The 9,571-nt window shown below is 37.5% G+C and overlaps 10 non-coding genes across 10 annotated transcripts; all 10 read left to right on the top strand.

The window, feature by feature from the left end:
* Positions 1–419: 419 nt before the first annotated feature.
* TRNAS-AGA (transfer RNA serine (anticodon AGA)) lies at positions 420–501 on the top strand. Its single transcript has one exon. It is a non-coding gene; the product is annotated as a tRNA-Ser (tRNA).
* Positions 502–1,228: 727 nt separating this feature from the next.
* On the top strand, positions 1,229–1,300 carry TRNAQ-CUG (transfer RNA glutamine (anticodon CUG)). Its single transcript has one exon. It is a non-coding gene; the product is annotated as a tRNA-Gln (tRNA).
* A 1,712-nt stretch (positions 1,301–3,012) lies between these two features.
* On the top strand, positions 3,013–3,084 carry TRNAQ-CUG (transfer RNA glutamine (anticodon CUG)). Its single transcript has one exon. It is a non-coding gene; the product is annotated as a tRNA-Gln (tRNA).
* A 903-nt stretch (positions 3,085–3,987) lies between these two features.
* TRNAS-AGA (transfer RNA serine (anticodon AGA)) lies at positions 3,988–4,069 on the top strand. The gene has a single exon. It is a non-coding gene; the product is annotated as a tRNA-Ser (tRNA).
* Positions 4,070–4,797: 728 nt separating this feature from the next.
* Positions 4,798–4,869, top strand: TRNAQ-CUG (transfer RNA glutamine (anticodon CUG)). The gene has a single exon. It is a non-coding gene; the product is annotated as a tRNA-Gln (tRNA).
* A 903-nt stretch (positions 4,870–5,772) lies between these two features.
* TRNAS-AGA (transfer RNA serine (anticodon AGA)) lies at positions 5,773–5,854 on the top strand. Its single transcript has one exon. It is a non-coding gene; the product is annotated as a tRNA-Ser (tRNA).
* Positions 5,855–6,582: 728 nt separating this feature from the next.
* On the top strand, positions 6,583–6,654 carry TRNAQ-CUG (transfer RNA glutamine (anticodon CUG)). Its single transcript has one exon. It is a non-coding gene; the product is annotated as a tRNA-Gln (tRNA).
* A 903-nt stretch (positions 6,655–7,557) lies between these two features.
* TRNAS-AGA (transfer RNA serine (anticodon AGA)) lies at positions 7,558–7,639 on the top strand. Its single transcript has one exon. It is a non-coding gene; the product is annotated as a tRNA-Ser (tRNA).
* A 727-nt stretch (positions 7,640–8,366) lies between these two features.
* TRNAQ-CUG (transfer RNA glutamine (anticodon CUG)) lies at positions 8,367–8,438 on the top strand. The gene has a single exon. It is a non-coding gene; the product is annotated as a tRNA-Gln (tRNA).
* Positions 8,439–9,341: 903 nt separating this feature from the next.
* Positions 9,342–9,423, top strand: TRNAS-AGA (transfer RNA serine (anticodon AGA)). Its single transcript has one exon. It is a non-coding gene; the product is annotated as a tRNA-Ser (tRNA).
* Positions 9,424–9,571: the final 148 nt, after the last annotated feature.

Below are 9,571 nucleotides of genomic sequence, written 5' to 3'. Positions count from 1 at the left end.
GTATAAAGCAAGCAAAATATACCTGAAAAATGATATGCTCACTTCTGTTAACCGCTTGGCGTTTTGGGAAACTTAATGAGGTTAAAAGACGCTCAATACCTGATCATATGAACAGCAAGTCTTTTTGCATGGAAATGAATCTGTTCAAACTATTGAGCATTTTCAAAGCCTTTTTCAGGAGGTGTTTTGAACAAAGTCACTCTAAATCCACCTTATGAATTTTAATAAACCTTGAACTGTAAAAGGTTCCAATTTATGATACCTTTAAATCAGATTTTTACATTTCAGTGAGGCCTGGAATTTTGTTTCCAATTGAAATCTTCCATTTTCTGAAATGTCTTCCAGAAGGATAATCACTGATATTGATCATGGTGCTATAAGAAAAGGTGTGAAACTAATAAAAATAAAACAGCGTTTGAGTAGTTGTGGCCGAGTGGTTAAGGCGATGGACTAGAAATACATTGGGGTCTTCCCACATAGGTTCAAATCCTGCCAACTACATTTAACTTCATGTAACATTTTGACGAATTATCTGAGTAGATCAATTTTCACATTCCCAAGTCTATCCCACACAGAAATGGTCTGTAATCTATGGATTGTATTTGTAGAACCAGCTTAACAGCATCTGTAGATCTTCTTTTGATTAGTCAGCCAGGTGAGATGTCACTTGTGCATCACTCCACCAATCAAACAAAGCTCAGAGGGTGCCATCAGGTATGTGGTGCAAATCCTCCTTTTTCCAGCGAACACAGACCACTGCCATGGCTGATGGACTGGGATATGAACTTTGATTTGCACCAACTCTACTTGAATTATCTTTCCGATGGAACCTTTTAGCACACCATGAAAAATCTTTAGTGACTTCTGGATGTGCAGAAGTTTTGCAATTTCTTTTTTTCTCACCCTTTTTCCAGCTGATAGATCCAGCACGCTAATTATTAGCCAGATTTCATCAACATTTTAAAACTGTCTTTGTTGTGATATCATGGAACTTTAAGCACACTTGTGGAATAAAAAGGGAGGAGATATTAATTTACCAATGTGTGTTAGATATACATTTGCAGAACAGCTTTAGAACCAGTTTTCATCATATTGCATGAATTCCCAGGTTCCACTGAGATTAGAACTCAGATCACTGGATTAAGAGTGAATTGCTCACATTTCCACTATTTACACATGCTCTTTTACTGTTTTCAAAAGAAAATCCAGCCAGTTTCATTGGTCATGTGGTTCTATGGTGTATTGGTTAGCACTCTGGACTCTGAATCCAGTGATCTGAGTTCAAATCTCAGTGGAACCTGAGAATTATTTTTAGCATAGCGGTTTTTTCTTTTCTGCTCACACTCAATTTGCCAATGCACATGGTTTAACATAAAAAGAGAAAGTTAAAATCCACATGGTAAAAATATCTATATATGAATAAAGTTTAACTCAAAAGTTAAACTTGACTTCATGAAGCAAAACTCATATCATCTATGTCACACCAAGCAATCGTACTGTATGACTTGTGCCAATGTTCGCATGACACTTTTTCCAGGTGGTTGAAACTGACCAGGATTTCAAGCCGAAACGGCCTCAAGAAACGACAGCGATTCTTTTCCTGAATCACCCTTTTTAGTGTTTTCCAGCATTTTTGTAAACATAGTTTGGTGATGTTTTTCTAAGTATTGTTTTGGGCATCAAATGAGTTTGTTTAAGTTTCTATTTTGCTCGCAAAATGCTGTGAACGTCACTCAGGAACCTTCCAGGGGTCTTTCTAACCTACTCATTGACTTGTATAGCAAGTATAAAGCAAGCAAAATATACCTGAAAAATGATATGCTCACTTCTGTTAACCGCTTGGCGTTTTGGGAAACTTAATGAGGTTAAAAGACGCTCAATACCTGATCATATGAACAGCAAGTCTTTTTGCATGGAAATGAATCTGTTCAAACTATTGAGCATTTTCAAAGCCTTTTTCAGGAGGTGTTTGGAACAAAGTCACTCTAAATCCGCCTATGAATATTAATAAACCTTGAACTGTAAAAGGTTCCAATTGATGATACCTTTAAATCAGATTTTTACATTTCAGTGAGGCCTGGAATTTTGTTTTCAATTGAAATCTTCCATTTTCTGAAATGTCTTCCAGAAGGATAATCACGGATATTGATCATGGTGCTATAAGAAAAGGTGTGAAACTCATAAGAATGAAACAGTGTCTTAGTAGTTGTGGCTGAGTGGTTAAGGCGATGGACTAGAAATCTATGGGGATCTTCCAGCGTAGGTTCAAATCCTGCCATCTATCTTTACCTTCATGTAACATTTTGACGAATTATCTAAGTAGATCAATTTTCACATTCCCAAGTCTATCCCCCACAGAAATGGTCTGTAATCTATGGATTGTATTTGTAGAACCAGCTTAACAGCATCTGTCGATCTTCTTTTGATTAGTCAGCCAGGTGAGATGTCACTTGTGCATCACACCACCATTCAAACAAAGCTCAGAGGGTGCCATCAGGTATGTGGTGCAAATCCTCCTTTTTTCCAGCGAACACAGACCACTGCCGTGGCTGATGGACTGGGATATGAACTTTGATTTGCACCAACTCTACTTGAATTATCTTTCCGATGGAACCTTTTAGCACACCATGAAAAATCTTTAGTGACTTCTGGATGAGCAGAAGTTTTGCAATTTCTTTTTTTCTCACCCTTTTTCCAGCTGATAGATCCAGCACGCTAATTATTAGCCAGATTTCATCAACATTTTAAAACTGTCTTTGTTGTGATATCATGGAACTTTAAGCACACTTGTGGAATAAAAAGGGAGGAGATATTAATTTACCAATGTGTGTTAGATATACATTTGCGGAACAGCTTTAGAACTAGTTTTCATCATAATGCATGAATTCCCAGGTTCCACTGAGATTAGAACTCAGATCACTGGATTAAGAGTGAATTGCTCACATTTCCACTATTTACACATGCTCTTTTACTGTTTTCAAAAGAAAATCCAGCCAGTTTTGTTGGTCATGTGGTTCTATGGTGTAATGGTTTGCACTCTGGACTCTGAATCCAGTGATCTGAGTTCAAATCTCAGTGGAACCTGAGAAATACTTTTAGCATAGCGGTTTTATCTTTTCTGCTCACACTCAATTTGCCAACGCACATGGTTTAACATAAAAAGAGAAAGTTAAAATCCACATGGCAAAAAGATCTATCTATCAAGAAAGTTTAACTCAAAAGTTAAACTTGACTTCATGAAGCAAAATTCATATCATCTATGTCACACCAAGCAATTGTAATCTATGACTTGTGCCAATGTTCGCATGACACTTTTTCCAGGTGGTTGAAACTGACCAGGATTTCAAGCCGAAACGGCCTCAAGAAACGACAGCGATTCTTTTCCTGAATCACCCTTTTTAGTGTTTTCCAGCATTTTTGTAAACATAGTTTGGTGATGTTTTTCTAAGTATTGTTTTTGGCATCAAATGAGTTTGTTTAAGTTTCTTTTTTGCTCGCAAAATGCTGTGAACATCACTCAGGAACCTTCCAGGGGTCTTTCTAACCTACTCATTGACTTGTATAGCAAGTATAAAGCAAGCAAAATATACCTGAAAAATGATATGCTCACTTCGGTTAACAGCTTGGCGTTTTGGGAAACTTAATGAGGTTAAAAGACGCTCAATACCTGATCATATGAACAGCAAGTCTTTTTGCATGGAAATGAATCTGTTCAAACTATTGAGCATTTTCAAAGCCTTTTTCAGGAGGTGTTTGGAACAAAGTCACTCTAAATCCGCCTTATGAATTTTAATAAACCTTGAACTGTAAAAGGTTCCAATTGATGATACCTTTAAATCAGATTTTTACATTTCAGTGAGGCCTGGAATTTTGTTTCCAATTGAAATCTTCCATTTTCTGAAATGTCTTCCAGAAGGATAATCACTGATATTGATCATGGTGCTATAAGAAAAGGTGTGAAACTCATAAGAATTAAACAGTGTCTGAGTAGTTGAGGCCGAGTGGTTAAGGAGATGGACTAGAAATCCATTGGGGTCTTCCCGCGTAGGTTCAAATCCTGCCAACTACATTTAACTTCATGTAACATTTTGACGAATTATCTGAGTAGATCAATTTCCACATTCCCAAGTCTATCCCCCACAGAAATGGTCTGTAATCTATGGATTGTATTTGTAGAACCAGCTTAACAGCATCTGTAGATGTTCTTTTGATTAGTCAGCCGGGTGAGATGTCACTTGTGCATCACACCACCAATCAAACAAAGCTCAGAGGGTGCCATCAGGTATGTGGTGCAAATCCTCCTTTTCTCCAGCGAACACAGACCACTGCCGTGGCTGATGGACTGGGATATTAACTTTGATTTGCACCAACTCTACTTGAATTATCTTTCCGATGGAACCTTTTAGCACACCATGAAAAATCTTTAGTGACTTCTGGATGAGCAGAAGTTTTGCAATTTCTTTTTTTCTCACCCTTTTTCCAGCTGATAGATCCAGCACGCTAATTATTAGCCAGATTTCATCAACATTTTAAAACTGTCCTTGTTGTGATATCATGGAACTTTAAGCACACTTGTGGAATAAAAAGGGAGGAGATATTAATTCAGCATTTTGTGTTAGATATACATTTGCGGAACAGCTTTAGAACCAGTTTTCATCATAATGCATGAATTCCCAGGTTCCACTGAGATTAGAACTCAGATCACTGGATTAAGAGTGAATTTCTCACATTTCCACTATTTACACATGCTCTTTTACTGTTTTCAAAAGAAAATCCAGCCAGCTTCGTTGGTCGTGTGGTTCCATGGTGTAATGGTTAGCACTTTGGACTCTGAATCCAACAATCTGAGTTCAAATCTCAGTGGAACCTGAGAAATTCTTTGTGCATAATTGTTTTATCTTTTCTGCTCACACTCAATTTGCCAATGCACATGGTTTAACATAAAAAGAGAAAGTTAAAATGCACATGGCAAAAAGATCTATTTATCAAGAAAGTTTAACTCAAAAGTTAAACTTGACTTCATGAAGCAAAATTCATATCATCTATGTCACACCAAGCAATCGTAATCTATGACTTGTGCCAATGTTCGCATGACACTTTTTCCAGGTGGTTGACACTGACCAGGATTTCAAGCCGAAACGGCCTCAAGAAACGACAGCGATTCTTTTCCTGAATCACCCTTTTTAGTGTTTTCCAGCATTTTTGTAAACATAGTTTGGTGATGTTTTTCTAAGTATTGTTTTGGGCATCAAATGAGTTTGTTTAAGTTTCTTTTTTGCTCGCAAAATGCTGTGAACGTCACTCAGGAACCTTCCAGGGATCTTTCTAACCTACTCATTGACTTGTATAGCAAGTATAAAGCAAGCAAAATATACCTGAAAAATGATATGCTCACTTCTGTTAACCGCTTGGCGTTTTGGGAAACTTAATGAGGTTAAAAGACGCTCAATACCTGATCATATGAACAGCAAGTCTTTTTGCATGGAAATGAATCTGTTCAAACTATTGAGCATTTTCAAAGCCTTTTTCAGGAGGTGTTTGGAACAAAGTCACTCTAAATCCGCCTTATGAATTTTAATAAACCTTGAACTGTAAAAGGTTCCAATTGATGATACCTTTAAATCAGATTTTTACATTTCAGTGAGGCCTGGAATTTTGTTTCCAATTGAAATCTTCCATTTTCTGAAATGTCTTCCAGAAGGATAATCACTGATATTGATCATGGTGCTATAAGAAAAGGTGTGAAACTCATAAGAATGAAACAGTGTCTGAGTAGTTGTGGCCGAGTGGTTAAGGCGATGGACTAGAAATCCATTGGGGTCTTCCCGCATAGGTTCAAATCCTGCCAACGACGTTTAACTTCATGTAACATTTTGACGAATTATTTAAGTAGATCAATTTTCACATTCCCAAGTCTATCCCCCACAGAAATGGTCTGTAATCTATGGATTGTATTTGTAGAACCAGCTTAACAGCTTCTGTCGATCTTCTTTTGATTAGTCAGCCAGGTGAGATGTCACTTGTGCATCACACCACCAATCAAACAAAGCTCAGAGGGTGCCATCAGGTATGTGGTGCAAATCCTCCTTTTTTCCAGCGAACACAGACCACTGCCGTGGCTGATGGACTGGGATATGAACTTTGATTTGCACCAACTCTACTTGAATTATCTTTCCGATGGAACCTTTTAGCACACCATGAAAAATCTTTAGTGACTTCTGGATGAGCAGAAGTTTTGCAATTTCTTTTTTTCTCACCCTTTTTCCAGCTGATAGATCCAGAACGCTAATTATTAGCCAGATTTCATCAACATTTTAAAACTGTCTTTGTTGTGATATCATGGAACTTTAAGCACACTTGTGGAATAAAAAGGGAGGAGATATTAATTTACCAATGTGTGTTAGATATACATTTGCGGAACAGCTTTAGAACTAGTTTTCATCATAATGCATGAATTCCCAGGTTCCACTGAGATTAGAACTCAGATCACTGGATTAAGAGTGAATTGCTCACATTTCCACTATTTACACATGCTCTTTTACTGTTTTCAAAAGAAAATCCAGCCAGTTTTGTTGGTCATGTGGTTCTATGGTGTAATGGTTTGCACTCTGGACTCTGAATCCAGTGATCTGAGTTCAAATCTCAGTGGAACCTGAGAAATACTTTTAGCATAGCGGTTTTATCTTTTCTGCTCACACTCAATTTGCCAACGCACATGGTTTAACATAAAAAGAGAAAGTTAAAATCCACATGGCAAAAAGATCTATCTATCAAGAAAGTTTAACTCAAAAGTTAAACTTGACTTCATGAAGCAAAATTCATATCATCTATGTCACACCAAGCAATCGTAATCTATGACTTGTGCCAATGTTCGCATGACACTTTTTCCAGGTGGTTGAAACTGACCAGGATTTCAAGCCGAAACGGCCTCAAGAAACGACAGCGATTCTTTTCCTGAATCACCCTTTTTAGTGTTTTCCAGCATTTTTGTAAACATAGTTTGGTGATGTTTTTCTAAGTATTGTTTTTGGCATCAAATGAGTTTGTTTAAGTTTCATTTTTGCTCGCAAAATGCTGTGAACATCACTCAGGAACCTTCCAGGGGTCTTTCTAACCTACTCATTGACTTGTATAGCAAGTATAAAGCAAGCAAAATATACCTGAAAAATTATATGCTCACTTCGGTTAACAGCTTGGCGTTTTGGGAAACTTAATGAGGTTAAAAGACGCTCAATACCTGATCATATGAACAGCAAGTCTTTTTGCATGGAAATGAATCTGTTCAAACTATTGAGCATTTTCAAAGCCTTTTTCAGGAGGTGTTTGGAACAAAGTCACTATAAATCCGCCTTATGAATTTTAATAAACCTTGAACTGTAAAAGGTTCCAATTGATGATACCTTTAAATCAGATTTTTACATTTCAGTGAGGCCTGGAATTTTGTTTCCAATTGAAATCTTCCATTTTCTGAAATGTCTTCCAGAAGGATAATCACTGATATTGATCATGGTGCTATAAGAAAAGGTGTGAAACTCATAAGAATGAAACAGTGTCTGAGTAGTTGTGGCCGAGTGGTTAAGGCGATGGACTAGAAATCCATTGGGGTCTTCATGCGTAGGTTCAAATCCTGCCAACTACATTTAACTTCATGTGACATTTTGACGAATTATCTGAGTAGATCAATTTCCACATTCCCAAGTCTATCCCCCAGAGAAATGGTCTGTAATCTATGGATTGTATTTGTAGAACCAGCTTAACAGCATCTGTAGATCTTCTTTTGATTAGTCAGCCGGGTGAGATGTCACTTGTGCATCACACCACCAATCAAACAAAGCTCAGAGGGTGCCATCAGGTATGTGGTGCAAATCCTCCTTTTTTCCAGCCAACACAGACCACTGCCGTGGCTGATGGACTGGGATATGAACTTTGATTTGCACCAACTCTACTTGAATTATCTTTCCGATGGAACCTTTTAGCACACCATGAAAAATCTTTAGTGACTTCTGGATGAGCAGAAGTTTTGCAATTTCTTTTTTTCCCACCCTTTTTCCAGCTGATAGATCCAGCACGATAATTATTAGCCAGATTTCATCAACATTTTAAACTGTCCTTGTTGTGATATCATGGAACTTTAAGCACACTTGTGGAATAAAAAGGGAGGAGATATAAATTTAGCAATGTGTGTTAGATATACATTTGCGGAACAGCTTTAGAACCAGTTTTCATCATAATGCATGAATTCCCAGGTTCCACTGAGATTAGAACTCAGATCACTGGATTAAGAGTGAATTTCTCACATTTCCACTTTTTACACATGCTCTTTTACTGTTTTCAAAAGAAAATCCAGCCAGCTTCATTGGTCATGTGGTTCTATGGTGTAATGGTTAGCACTCTGGACTCTGAATCCAGTGATCTGAGTTCAAATCTCAGTGGAACCTGAGAATTTCTGTGTGCATAGCGGTTTTATCTTTTCTGCTCACACTCAATTTGCCAATGCACATGGTTTAACATAAGAAGAGAAAGTTAAAATCCACATGGCAAAAAGATCTATCTATCAAGAAAGTTTAACTCAAAAGTTAAACTTGACTTTATGAAGCAAAACTCATATCATCTATGTCACACCAAGCAATCGTACTCTATGACTTGTGCCAATGTTCTCGTGACACTTTTTCCAGGTGGTTGAAACTGACCAGGATTTCAAGCCGAAACGGCCTCAAGAAACGACAGCGATTCTTTTCCTGAATCACCCTTTTTAGTGTTTTCCAGCATTTTTGTAAACATAGTTTGGTGATGTTTTTCTAAGTATTGTTTTGGGCATCAAATGAGTTTGTTTAAGTTTCTTTTTTGCTCGCAAAATGCTGTGAACGTCACTCAGGAACCTTCCAGGGGTCTTTCTAACCTACTCATTGACTTGTATAGCAAGTATAAAGCAAGCAAAATATACCTGAAAAATTATATGCTCACTTCTGTTAACCGCTTGGCGTTTTGGGAAACTTAATGAGGTTAAAAGACGCTCAATACCTGATCATATGAACAGCAAGACTTTTTGCATGTAAATGAATCTGTTCAAACTGTTGAGCATTTTCAAAGCCTTTTTCAGGAGGTGTTTGGAACAAAGTCACTCTAAATCCGCCTTATGAATTTTAATAAACCTTGAACTGTAAAAGGTTCCAATTGATGATACCTTTAAATCAGATTTTTACATTTCAGTGAGGCCTGGAATTTTGTTTCCAATTGAAATCTTCCATTTTCTGAAATGTCTTCCAGAAGGATAATCACTGATATTGATCATGGTGCTATAAGAAAAGGTGTGAAACTCATAAGAATGAAACAGTGTCTGAGTAGTTGTGGCCGAGTGGTTAAGGCGATGGACTAGAAATCCATTGGGGCCTTCCCGCGTAGGATCACTTCCTGCCAACTACGTTTAACTTCATGTACCATTTTGACGAATTATCTGAGTAGATCAATTTCCACATTCCCAAGTCTATCCCCCACAGAAATGGTCTGTAATCTATGCATTGTATTTGTAGAACCAGCTTAACAGCATCTGTAGATCTTCTTTTGATTAGTC

The sequence above is a fragment of the Phyllobates terribilis genome, unplaced genomic scaffold (assembly GCF_046119375.1).
Source record: "Phyllobates terribilis strain yellow unplaced genomic scaffold, ASM4611937v1 Scaffold_13__5_contigs__length_258822181, whole genome shotgun sequence".
NCBI classification, from domain to species: Eukaryota; Metazoa; Chordata; class Amphibia; order Anura; family Dendrobatidae; genus Phyllobates; species Phyllobates terribilis.
The sequence above is the reverse complement of the archived record's forward strand: the minus strand, read 5'-3'. Positions and strand labels throughout refer to the sequence as shown.